This window comes from Zalophus californianus, chromosome 16 (genome assembly GCF_009762305.2).
Source record: "Zalophus californianus isolate mZalCal1 chromosome 16, mZalCal1.pri.v2, whole genome shotgun sequence".
Taxonomy (NCBI): Eukaryota; Metazoa; Chordata; class Mammalia; order Carnivora; family Otariidae; genus Zalophus; species Zalophus californianus.
Window position 1 is genome coordinate 17938392 of NC_045610.1, and position 13559 is coordinate 17951950.

Genomic DNA, 13559 nt, shown 5'->3' on the forward strand with positions numbered 1-13559 from the left:
CGTTTCTCGGTTTGTGGACTAGTGCCTACTGTATATTTGTACTAATTGCAGGTTTTGGAACACTTATTAGACAGATGACTGATACTGGGCAAATTAAGTCTGTGGTCAGAAGTTATGTAGGAAGCTCCCGTTACCATTCCCCAGATACTTTTGCCCAGGAGGGCACCCCATCCGGGCTTGTAATGTTGCAGGGACAAAAATGGTTATCCTGGAGGAACCTTTGTTGCTGGTTTTCAATTTTTTATTAAGAAGGGGTTAATACCAGCAGGAAGGGTCTTTGGTTTTTAGCCTTTGCTTCCTGTAAGGTGTAATCCACCTGGACAAAATATCTCTGGTCAAGTTTCCCCATCCTGTTCTTGAGCAAGGAAGAGATTTGTACCTGAATATGTTATGTTGCTTATCAGTTTTTTCCCTGTTGCTTACATTTTTTATTGTGCTTGTTTGATACATATAGTCGGACTGAATTGTAGGCTTGATTTAAAGTGTGGGTGTTTCACCTCTAGGATGAAGCTAGGGTTAGTTCACCAAAAATGGTGACCTCCGCATTGAGAATTTTATAAGCTCATTTATTATCTTTAGCCTCCTGTGTTTAGTAAAACTGAGATTGTTTATTAGAAACTCCAGGTGTGGAAAAAGTGTGCTGTTTTGCCTGAGTTTGGGCTTCAAACTCTAAAACCTAACCTCTGGATCTTCTAATTAGATGAGTGTGAGTCTTGTCAAGTTGTAACAATTAACAGTTTCTACTTCAGCTAGGAGAGAGGGAGGTACTTCTAGCTGTTGGTGAGACTCAGACTTGCCCAGACTGTGCATTTCATTGAATACTTTTTTTTTTCCTTTCTTTTTTTAAGACCATGAATGGGAACTGGTAATCAGAGATTTGAGAATCCTAGTAAGTGAGGCAGGGCTTGTTTTACATCTCCAGTTCCCTCTTTGAAGATGCCAGTACTGAAGGTACCATTGACTTATCTGAGTTGTTATATAAATTTACAGAACATTCTGGATACTGGCACAAAGGCAGGAAGCCTTCTTTCAAGTGTGGCTTATCCCACTTTTCTGCCTCCCATTCCACACTCTTTACAGCGCAAGTTAAGTACTTCATTAACCATCTCCACCAGAGTAGTCAGGTCAAGCAGTTGACAGTCTCAGACAATTTTGATTCCTGAGTGTGCTGGCTTTAATTTATGCCATTACTGATTACTTGTGCCATGTAGGAGTGCAATTAGGTATGGCTGTATTTTTCTTCCCTTTTTAACTGGCTAAGACTGAATTACAGTTGACCCTTGAACAATGCCGGGGGCTTAGGGACACCGACCTCCATGCAGTCAAAAACTACATAACTTTTGATTCTTCAAAAACTTAACTACTAATAGCCTACAATTGACCAGAAGCTTTACCAGTAATATAAACAGTCAATTAACACATATTTTGCATGTTATATGTATTATACAGTGTATTACAACAACGTAAGCTAGAGAAAAGAAAATGTTAAGGAAATCATAAAGAGAGAAGATACACTTAGAGTACCATACTATAGAAAGTCGCATAGAAGAGGACCTGCAGTTCAAATGCATGTTTTCCAAGGGTCGGCTGTATTTAGATAAGCGTAGAAATGATAATTTTCCTTATGTATAGAATGTACAAGAGTGAAGATGGAGGTTTTGCAAACCCTGTTGATCGTAATTGTAGCGCTGCTGCGGGTCTTCATTCAAAGGTCTCTAAGACAAGTCCTTTTTCAGTCTCTAGTGTGCCTTGTCAGCTTGCCTCACAGTGAACGCGATCTAATAAAATGTTCCAGGAGCGATTCTAGGCAAACTTTACCTCCTGGGCTTAGTGACATAGTCATAACCACAGGGGATTTTTCTAAGATAAACTACCATAGGAAATGACTGGTCAGATAAACTGTTTAATTGTCTTGTCTTTTCTCAGGGGCCAGTGCTCTGTATGAGGAACCATTCTCTTTTCCCAATTAGACTGGGAGCCCTATTTCTGGGTTCCCTGTAATGATCCTTTGGGTGAGGGAATGAATTGTCCTGTGCTCGGTGCCAAGACCTCGCTGAAGAATTAAACTTAAGGAGGTGATTTTTTTTGTTTAAGTAATAGTGTAATCATTTTATCTAAGTTTAACTGGTTTATCAGTTATTCAAAGTGGTAGTAGGGGTTACTAACCCTGCCCTAGGAGAACTGGAAAGAGATATGTTTTTAAGTGTTTTCTGGTGAACCTGACCCCTATCACAATTGTCACGCCATTCGTTGAACTTTCTGCAAATACTGGTCTCCATGGATTGGTTCCTAAAAATTGGTTTAAAAAAATTAGAGTAACTGGTGGAGCTCTAGTTGTCACTGACCCATCTTTCTGTTTGAAATGGTTTGAATTGTTCCCACTGATAAAGTGAACACCATAGGCCATCGCTAGTGAGGCCGACTGGAAACTGGATGTTTTTCTCTGATTGCTTTCTCGTGGCATTTTGCTCCAAATGGACTGAGGGACCAAAACGGTCTGATTGAGAAGTGCATCTACCTCAGCAGACCTCAGCATGGTTGCTTCCCGTCAGACAGATTTCTGTAGCATTTGCCTCCGCATGTTATATTTGGAATTGTTGGCCGGCTTTCCTCTCTTTGGTGTTGGCAGCAAGATCCAAAATGAGGTTTTCGAAGAATGAGAGTAAAAAGGTCTCTGTGCACAGGCAAAACTAAGCTCAGCTTGGAGTTTTGCATATTTAATTTTCAGTGAGTCATAACAAGAAAGGTTTCACACACACAGTAGAAAACTGCGTTGCAGAAGATCTTTGCTATGTGAACTTTTCAGAAGGTGATTTTTTTTCTGATTTTGTTGCGTTTAGCTCCTCATTCGAAAAGTATCAGGCTAGTGCTGAATTAAAATACATTTATTTTAACACTATCTTGTGAATCTGTTGTTTCTGACATTTTAAGTGCTTGGAAACCCGGCACTGAAGAACTGGAGGTGTGGCATCTGGACTTCCTCCCGTCACCCTGCCTCCTCAGTAGTAAAAGGATTCAACAATAAACAAACCTAATTTGGTTTTATGTGTATTCTGTTTGTTTATTTTTGCATTTGCTGCATTGTGTTGGAATCTGGGTGTGTATTAATTGTTTTTAAATGTTCGACTCAAACAGGGAGGGTCCAGTAACATTCAGCTTTAGTTCAGTTTCACCTGCATGTTTTGTAAGCTTAATGTGGGTCTCAGGGGCTAATTTTTGTGATAGGAGGGCTTTGTTTCAGTGATATAAGGATAATCACCATTTAAAAATAATAATAATATTTAGTATGAAATGTTTACTCAAAAATGGGTGTGACCTAGGTGGCTTTGGTTAAGAAAGGGAGCATCAGAAATTTTTTTAAATGGACGAGGAGGTAGTGCTCCTCAAAGGTAACAGGGTTTGTGTGACCATAGGCAAGTGCTTTGTGGTACCATTGTAGGAAATTTTTCATTTGGGGCCTGTCCCCAAATTAATTACCATACTAAAGGTAGAATGCAGTTGTAATCTCATCAGTTTCCTGCTGCTCCTTAAGGCTCTCAAAGTGCTTTACAGATGGGCTCTACTAAAATATTAGGACCGTTTTTGGCCTTTGTAAATGACTAGTGTATTTTTTACATGTGAAATCGTGTAAAAGACATATTTAGGTACTGTCTTCATTTATATCTGGAGATGGGATTCATGTTGATCTGTTTTAAATTCTTAAGTATGTCTCCAAGAGAATTTTTTTTAAGCCAAATCGTAAAATAGAGACAAATAAATTGTGTCATTTGAACTGAAAAGGCCAAATAGTCACTGCTCTGTGTTGAATGAGACACCGGTTTTTATTAAGCTCTAAGTGAAAGGACAAGTGATACTCAAAAGGGCTCAGTGAGTTTTCAAGGTTCACTCTTGTAAGATTTATCAGTACTTCATCCATTTTGTGGCTGAATACTATTCCATGGATGGATCTACTGCATTTTTGTCTATCCATTTATCAGTTAATGGACATTTGGGGGTTTTTTGCTATTGCTTTTTGCTATTGTGAATAGTGATGCCATACACATTTGTGTGCAAGCTTGTGTGGACATCTGTTTTCATTTCTCTTGGTTGTATACCCAGGAATGGAATTGCTGGGTCACAGGGTAACTCATGTTTAACCTTTTTTTTTTTTTTTTTTAGATTTGATTTATTTATTTATTTATTTGAGAGACAGAGAGCAAGAGAGAGCATGGGGGGGGACAGAGGGAGAGGGAGAAGCAGACTTCCTGCTGAGCAGACACCATCCCCCCACACTCCCCCCCCAGATTGCAGGGGCTCCATCCCAGGACCCTGGGATCATGACTAGAGCTGAAGGCAGATGCTTAACCAACTGAGCCACCCAGGCGCCCCCATGTTTAACCTTTGAAGACTGCCAAACTGTTTTCCAAAGTGGCTGCATCATTTTGCATCCTCCACTGATACATGAGGGTTCCAATTTCTCCACATCCTTTCCAACGCTTGTTATTATCTGTTTTCTTGATAAAAGCTATCCTATGGGTGGGAAGTGCTCTAGTTTTGATTTGCATTTCCCTAATGGCTAATGATACCAAACATCTTTTCATGTGCTTATTAGCCATTTGTATATTTTCTTGGAGAAATGTCTGTTTTGATCCTTTGTCCAATTTTAATTGGGTTATTTGGTTTTTTATTACCGGGTTGTAAGAGTTCCTTATATATTCTAGATACCAAGTATTTTGTCAGATACACGATTTGCAAGTATTTTCTTCCATTCTGTGGGTTCTTTTCACTCACCCTTTTTATTTTTTAAATTTTTTGAGTCTTACCTGGAAGAAAGGTAGTTGATTTAAGCACACTTTAATGTCTGTGCCTATTTTTATCAATGTAATGACGGTGACTAAAAGTTTTCTTCTGTGAACTCCAGTCAAGATGTGTATCTCAGTAGAATGAACCTCACAGTGTGATTTGGTATATTTGTGTTTCAACTTTTCTGAGGGACCCTTCTTAGTAAAGAAGTCTAAGGCTGGAGGTTAACCCTAGAAAAACTATAAAAAATCCACCACCTGCATTTAAGGCAGGATGCCCACCGGGCACCCCGTAGCCACAATAAAAAATTTCTGTGTATAGAAATCTGTCATATTTGTGAGGCCCCTAGTTTAAGGAGGAAGGTTTTCATTTTCTCAGTTTGGTAACAGCTTGGGGTGGAAAGAACTCCAGGTTAATTGAGCTATCACTTGAACTCAGTTAATAAGAACAAAAATTATACATTGTAGTGAACTCACCTGTTTATATGTATCTTTATGTAAGCTCAGATAGCAATAAATAGGGAGACAATGCAGAGAATATTTGCCTGAAGGTTTTAATGTAGTTTATAAAAAGAAACCAGCTGTTTTGATGTCCCCCCCCCCCACCAAGAGGATTTTTGCTACCTAGGAATGCGGACATCTTGCTTCTTAACAGAAATGGGTACATCTTTTCTCCTACAAGGGATAGGGCAATAGAAAACAGATGAAGCTGAGTGTTTGCTTTTGGTCATGTGGAAGAGTGTTGAACTCTATCTCTGAACCTTCTTGTCTCACCCCCAGCACATGCACAGTTCCTTGGGTGTATAGTTCAGCTGGCTGCCCTGGTAGAAGATCCTGGTTGGGGCTGTGATGGTTATATTATTATGATAATGCAGCACAGGCTCCTGGAAATGCATTCCTATTTTTAAGGTGCCAGAGTTTTAAGTCACCAGAGCAGGGGAGGGGGTTTGTTTTCCCACCTCTGCTGTGCTCGTACTCCCCAGGGAGTACAGACATGGCCAGCCGCATTGCCATTCAATGAGTGACACTTATGAGAGCACCTCCGCATAATTCTAGCCTCCCAAGAGACTGGACAGGAGTACAGCTGTCCCCCTGCCAGTTTCCTGAAAGAGGAGGACATTGTATTCAGTGCAAGCCCTAGACCAAATTTCAGAAAGGCACTTTGGTATTGCGGATTTGTCACCATGCCCAGGACACATGCACAGGTCACTAGCTGACTGCTTTCCCATGACTTGAGAGCAGTTAAGAAGAATAAGAAGGTGACTCCTTTTTTTGCCTGCCATTTATAGATGTCAGAGTCTTCATCCTTTAAGTCTAACATTATTTCTTTTTTTTTAAGATTTTATTTATTTATTTGACAGAGTGAGAGAGCACAAGCACAGGGAACAGTAGAGGGAGAGGGAGAAGCAGGCTTCCTGCCGAGCGGGGAGCCCGATGCGGGGCTCAATCCCAGGACCCTGGGATTTTGACCTGAGCCGAAGGCAGATGCTCAACCATCTGAGCCACCCAGGCGCCCCCTAACATTATTTCTGAATCTAGGTCTCAGCAAATAAGAATAAAGATGCAGTTTTAGCACATTTGCATGGGAGGCAGAAGACACTGAAGGGTACAGTAGACACTGATAAAAGGAGAAATCATTGCTTTTGATCCATCAGCAAAAAAAAGAACTTGTCTACCATGTAGAGCTGTTGTTGAATTCACAGTAAGCAAATTCCAGGTACACCTTACAGATTGATGACATTTCAGGTAATATAAAACTTGACTCATTCAAAAAACTACTTTGCCTTTTGCAACCATGTACTAAATGCTCACTAAACTACTTGAAAGCCACAAGCTGGCCTGTTTCTCTGCTCACTGCTGTGCAATACCTAGTGGTAGTACAAATGAGAGACATGCAAAGATAAGCGCTAGTTGGGGAACAGAACTGATGTCTGCTTCTACCAAGTGGGTGGTACCTGTGTTAACACAAACACACGGTCACTATTCCTTTCCCCCAATTACAAATTTGTTTCCTGTATGTTAATAGTGTTGGTATTTAGTCTTTGCCCTTCCCCTGTTTTCTGACAAACTGTACAGTATATATCTCCCAGGAAACATTTCCCAGTCTTGAAAGGACAAAAGACAGAGAGTGTAACAGCAGGGCAGGGACTCCATGCCTGAACCTAGCGTCCGTCTTTCCCACTGATTTGGGCGCTGCGTGAGGCTCTTTTTGAAATAAGCTTGAGTGAGCAAGAGAGGACTCTCCACAGGGTTTGAATTTAACCATAGCCCAAAGACATCACTTTACCACCAGGCCAGGCAAGGGTGAGGGAACCTCTCAGAATTACTAGCAAGCTTGAGTTTCAGGGTGGAACCCTGTTTGTAGCAGCAAAAATGCATTTGCCTACTTCTATCCAGCTGTGATCCTCAGACGGATTTTGAATATTATTTTTCTCCTGTCTGCATTTGTGCAGAGAAGCTAATGAAATGCATAGAACTCTTCAGTGATTGTAGATAAGTCTCCTCATTACAAAACTGGGCAGTGAGGAGCTACTCTTGTTCTTTACACCAGCCCTGGGCTCCTGTGATTAGCTGGGAGCTTTTTAATTCCCATGGTCACTGAACCATCAGATAGAGTTCTACTGATTCTTGGTTCTAGTGAAGCTCTGGAAACATTAGAGGGAAACTCTACAGGGAACTTTTTCAGTTGACAATCATCAATTATTGGTCAAAATACATTATGAAAATTATACTCTGTTAATTTCATTAAATGTGTCCAAACCTGTGCCTTTACCTAGTTCTTTCTATACATAGGTTGGCTATATTCAACTTTCCTTGATCTTGCTTGCCATTTTTTGAAAGAGCATCTTAAATGTAGAGAGAATTCTGTCACTGATTTTGGCCTCTTGTTAGACTTTGTTCTGCTTTATCTTTTTTGTTTTTGTTTTTTTATTCTTTCTTTATAGTCCTCATGGTTTTGCCTGGCTTAGACAACACTTAGACATTCTAGCTTAACTTAATTCTTATAACACCTAATTCATCAGACATCTTTGACTGCAGGCTTCAGTTTGTTGGCGTTGAAGTAAGCGGGATGGTAAGAAAAGTATCTGCAGTTTATTTAAGTTACGGGAAAGAGCTTATGTCCAAGACTTGAATGCTTACTGCATATAAGCTTTCCTCAAATCTTACCACTTGTGTGCACACATTCAGGCCTTTAGGGTGATCGTTCTATGATTAAGAATCATCTGAGAGAAAAGGCCAAAGGGAAAGAATTATGGTGCTCTGTCTCCGAGAAGTATGTTCACCTCCTAAATAGGTTACTGGGGTTATAACTGGAAGGCTTCAGAAGCCCAAGTCAGGGACGCCTGGGTGGCTCAGTCGTTAAGCGTCTGCCTTCGGCTTAGGGTCATGATCCCAGGGTCCTGGGATCGAGCTCCCCATCGGGCTCCCTGCTCCGCGGGAAGCCTGCTTCTCCCTCTCCCACTCTCCCAGGTTGTGTTCCCTCTCTTGCTGTGTCTCTCTCTGTCAAATAAATAAATAAAATTAAATTAAAAAAGCCCAAGTCAGCACTTAGCTGTGGCATTAAACCACGACAGCATAGTTTGACAGCATGCCCAGGAGATTACTTCAATCATGGAGGGTAGGGGACTTTGAGGTTTATGAGTAAAGTGGGGTTTATGAGTAAAAAAGGAGGGAATAGGCCCTATGCTGTTTTGGTGCACATAATAGCATTATTCTCTATCTTTCCTTTTTTTAAGAAGACCCCGTCAGAGGAGGGTAAATGAAGCAGAAATCCTCCATAGGGAAAAGCAGCTGGGTCTTAAGGAGAAACCTGCTCTCTCTCTGTTTAGTTGGATTTCAAATAAAGACAGTTAGTGTTTTGTTTTGTTTAAGATTTTATTCATTTATTTGGGGTGCCTGGGTGGCTCAGTCCTTAAGCGTCTGCCTTCGACTCAGGTCATGATCCCAGGGTCTGGGATCGAGCCTTGCATCAGGCTCCCTGCTCAGCGGGAAGCCTGCTTCTCCCTCTCCCACTCCCCCTGCTTGTGTTCCCTCTCTCTCTGTCAAATAGATAAATAAAATCTTAAAAAATATATTTTATTCATTTATTTGAGAAAGAGAGAGCACGAGAGGGGGGAGGGTCAGAGGAAGAAGCAGATTCCCACTGAGCAGGGAGCCCGATACGGGGCTCAATCCCAGGACTCCAGGATCATGACCTGAGCCGAAGGCAGCTGCTTAACCAACTAAGCTACCAGGCACCCCAAGACATAATTAGTGTTTTAAGTTTTCCCAGCCTTTATAGAATTTTAGGTCCAGTATCTATAAGATATAAACTGATCGAGATTTCCTAAGCTGCGTATGCAAAAAAAAAAAAAATATGTCCTGGCTATTTCCTTGATTTGGCCGTGGAACAGTACCCAATTTTCCATACCTCTGAGACTCCTCTGGAATACACAGTTACAGTTGTTGATCCTTCTTTACAAAGAAGAACATTCCCTAGGAACATCAGAAAGTGTCTGTTGAGGCCAGAATGTTGACTCTTCCAAAACAGGTGGGCTCCAACATCTATCATGAGGTGAATGAATGAAGCCCATTTTTAAAATGTTTGCAGCCAGCTCATTTGCCATCGTGGAGAAGCCAAGATTGTCAGAATAGCCAAACTGATGATAGATAAGGCCCTGTGGCACCGAGTCTCAGCTTGTTAGAGAAGTTAGAGGCAAACACCTGGTATAACTTGGTGCTCTACCCCCCCACCCTTTTGCTGCACCAACTTATAACCCTGTTCTCCTGTTCTCCAGGTGTCCTTCACTGGGAGGATGCCACAAGCCAGCTCTACATAGAAGGCAATGAAGTTTGGGGGCACAGTCAGCTAGTTTGAAAGGATTGTATGCCTGTGGAAGTGACGCAACTAGCTAAGTTTCTCAATGGGGCATTTGTAATGGCCTGGCACTTCATTGGTCTCCTTGTTAACACTGCTCCTGCGGCTTTGCATGAAAAAGCCAGTGGTCCTTGTACTTTTATGTACTTTTGTGGCACTAGCTGTATTCGAGTCAGTAGCTGGGATGAAGGAGGATAAGGAATTAAGGTTCAGGGACCCCAGAACTTTCTGCTTTCATCTCCAGTATCTTTCATTATGGCCATCTTCCCAGCCTTGGAAAGGTAGGCCATACTTGAAAATAAAAACTGATGCCCATACAAGTGCCTGGAGGAAGCTGGCTATTTTGCTGACATTTAAATTTCATTAGATTTTGTTTCTTCAAAACATAAACCATTAAATTGGGGTATATTAATACAGCTTTTAAGCTTTAAAAGATATTTTTTAATTAAATTTTACCCAGCACCTCCTAACTTGTCTAGAACAGAAGCTGGTTTCAGTTAATAAAAGGCTTGTTTTCTGTGCTCATAAGTTCCTTTGTAGATCAAGATGGCTGCCAGGAGGCGGCGATGTGACGGTGGTCCTGTCAGTGATCACCTTCCCTCCCATTCTGGCTATAGTACCAACAGAGTTCCTCAGCTGGCCAAGGTCTGAGGGAGAGTAGGCCTGTTCTGAGCATGTATTGTCTTTTGCAGTCTTACACAATGCCGTTAAGTATAACTGCAGGATTTTTATCTGGTAGTGGACCTCAGATGGATGGATAAGACCCATGAACTGTGAAATTAAAAATCAAAACTGCTCAGTGCTATTGTTTGCTGCCTGAACACCCCCCACTCACCCAAAAAAGGGAGGAGACATCCAGATGCAGGGAGGGGGCAGTGAAATCTTTCTTAGTCTGATATTTTAACTGAAACTACCATATATGGGTAGAGAGCTTCTGATTCTTGGAGAATGATGGGTTCTGACAGGAGGGACCCTAGCAGTTCACACGACTGACCTCTTTTAGAAGAGAACCCGAGTGGAATGCTGTTGGTATATTGTGTACAGAGACGCTGTCTGCATAGTGTTCCTGTTCGGTCTTTGTATTAAATAGAGTATCTTGTCAGTCTAGGAAGAGAACATAAAATGAATTCTTTCTTAAATATTTTCATCCATTTTGCTTCCTGTCGTCCTAAGACACACACCAAAGCTTTTAATTTGGTCAAGTGATATTTCCATGTCTCCCCAGCTGCCTTTGGCTCAAGTTTTAAAATGTCAGTGACACTTAGCTGGGTAGACAGTTGCAAGCCATACATCGGTAACCTAACGTTACTTTAAAAAAATAAATCCAGAGCCCAACACCATCGTTTTTTTCCCCAACACCATTTTTATCTGCATGTTGTAATGCAAAAAAGTAGGTCTCTGAAGTCAAAGGCAGTCTTTCTGCTTCCCTTTCTCCCTCTCTCCCTCCACCTCTCCCCTCCTCCCTTTGTTCTCTTGTTCCCCTCCCCCTTCTCCCTTCCAGTTCCATATTGAAAAACTGCTTGCACTGGATGGATAATTAACGCAGAGCTATGGAGCAACAGGTCCCACTGGTGGCGACTAAATCTGAAGTAAATGTTAATGCAGTGCAGGCTCACGTGTATTAACAGGTGAGGGAGACGAGTGAGGTGAGACTCCCATCAGCCACACCGGTGTATGACTTGAAATAGATCCTCTTAATGAGAGAGCCAAGAACCATGACGACTAACATCTTCCACCTGCAGTGGTGGGCTGCCGCCTCATTAGTGAATGAAAGAGGCATTCTAAATTAAAACTGGACTTCACCCTTTGGCTGCGAGTCGGGATCATCTGGCTCTGGGCTTTGAGTCTTTGACATGGAGAGGTCTGTCAACTCAGGCATTACAGTTAGCCAAGAGGGGGGTGTGTGTATAGTTTTCTCTTCCATGACTCCGGAAATAGACCAATCTAGACACCCTCGTCACCTATAGAGTCGAGTCATTTGGATTCGTTAATGGGAGGGTAGATGCTCAGTCCTGCTGCACAGGTTGGCTTTAGGAGTTTTAGTTTTGAAAAATTAATGCCAGGGCACCCGGGTGGCTGAGTCACTTAAGTCAGTCCCCATTCTCCCAAAGAGAATTAAAAAGAAAAAATCGTTGGGATGCCTGGCTGGCTCAATCAATAGAGCATTCAACTCTTGATCTCAGGGTTGTGAGTTCCAGCCCCATGTTGGGTGTAGAGATTACTTAAAAATAAAATCTTTAGGGCGCCTGGGTGGCTCAGTTGGTTAAGCGACTGCCTTCGGCTCAGGTCATGATCCTGGAGTCCCGGGATTGAGTCCCACATCGGGCTTCCTGCTCAGCGGAGAGTCTGCTTCTCCCTCTGACCCTCTTCCCTCTCGTGCTCTCTGTCTCTCATTCTCTCTCTCTCAAATAAATAAATAAATAAAATCTTTAAAAAAATAAAATAAAATCTTTAGGAATGCCTGGGTGGCTTCAGTCAGCTAAGTGACTGACTTGATTTCAGCTCAGGTTGTGATCTCAGGGTCATGCGATCGAGCCCCTCATCGGGCTCCACACTCAGCACAGGGTCTGCTTGAGATTCTCTCTCTCCCTCTGACTCCTCATTCCCACACGCACACTCTCCCTCTCTCTCTAAAATAAATCAATCTTGGGGTGCCTGGGTGGTTCAGTCGTTAAGCGTCTGCCTTCGGCTTAGATCATGATCCCCAAGTCCTGGGATCGAGCCCCACATCAGGCTCCCTGCTCAGCGGGAAGCCTGCTTCTCCCTCTCTGGCCATGTCTCTCTCTCTCTGTCAAATAAATAAATAAATCTTTCTTTAAAAAATTAATGTCTTTGACCAGCTTTCTAATTGATTTGTGTACAGGTGTTACTGTTAACGGTTTATAGGTCCTGTCAGGCTTCACAGAGAGCCACACGGAACTCTGAGGTTCATATCTTTCAGTTGTACAATCTCTGAGGTTTGAGAGCGCTATTGTTACAAACTATTTTATAGCTAACAGAATGTCTTTAAGATCAGGTAGTGGTTAAGTAGCAAGTTAGAAAGCAGTGAATAGTCCCTTTCTGGCCAGGAATTGCAGGCCGGGGCTTTTTAACAAATGATCTGAGAGGAAACACCCACAGCAGTGAAGATGGATAGATATTCTGCAGAAGCTCTGTCCTCACTGGTACTCTAAAGAGCTACCAGTTTTCCAAGACAAGCCAGGTCACATACATGCCCAGGACTCACCTTCCTTTCTAGGACTTGGACTGTTCTCAGAAAGAATCTAAAGGTTCATATACTAGTGGGTTCTAGATGGACATAAAACACCCATTCTCAGGAAAATGTCCCCACTCCCAGAACTTTCCTTCTTTCATGTATTTTTTTTTTAAGATTTTATTTATTTACTTGACAGAGAGAGACACAGCGAGAGAGGGAACACAAGCAGGGGGAGTGGGAGAGGGAGAAGCAGGCTTCCCGCTGAGCAGGGAGCCCAACGAGGGGCTCGATCCCAAGACCCTGAGACCATGACCTGAGCCGAAGGCAGATGCTTAATGACTGAGCCACCCAGGTGCCCCTGTAGTTTTTCAACATACAGAAATACACCTGCTTCCAAAACTGTAGTTTCTCCAGAACCCCTCGAGATCCTTAACTTCACTGTCTTTAAAGGATCACTAACTGAATTACCATTTGCTGAATCTCACCGGAAGATGTCCTTCATTCAGTTCATAGTTCTGAATTATGGAAAGAGTAGGGAAGAGGCCAATGTCACCTTCAGGTACCAAGTAACCAAGCTTCTAGGGCTCTTCACTGAGCCCAGCATCCATGCACAGTTGAGTCTTATATAGGTCTTTATGGTCGGTTCAGTTTGTAGTTGATTGTATGTGGTCTCATCAACTGTCCTTTTCATGTTCTGCTAGCCTATGATCCCTGAGAACAAAGA

The 13559-nt window shown here is 42.2% G+C and overlaps 1 protein-coding gene across 2 annotated transcripts in view; it reads left to right on the plus strand.

Annotated features, from left to right (window-relative positions):
- Positions 1–13559, plus strand: part of PHF12 (PHD finger protein 12) — a 41218-nt gene that overhangs the window by 2814 nt on the left and 24845 nt on the right. The window contains exon 1 of one of the 2 annotated variants that reach the window (XM_027625463.2): positions 1547–2075. The exons of the other annotated variant lie outside the window; for it this stretch is intronic. The gene's annotated coding sequence lies outside the window, so the exon portion shown is untranslated. Of the gene's footprint in view, positions 1–1546; positions 2076–13559 lie in introns of those variants that run through there. 2 annotated transcript variants of the gene reach the window in all.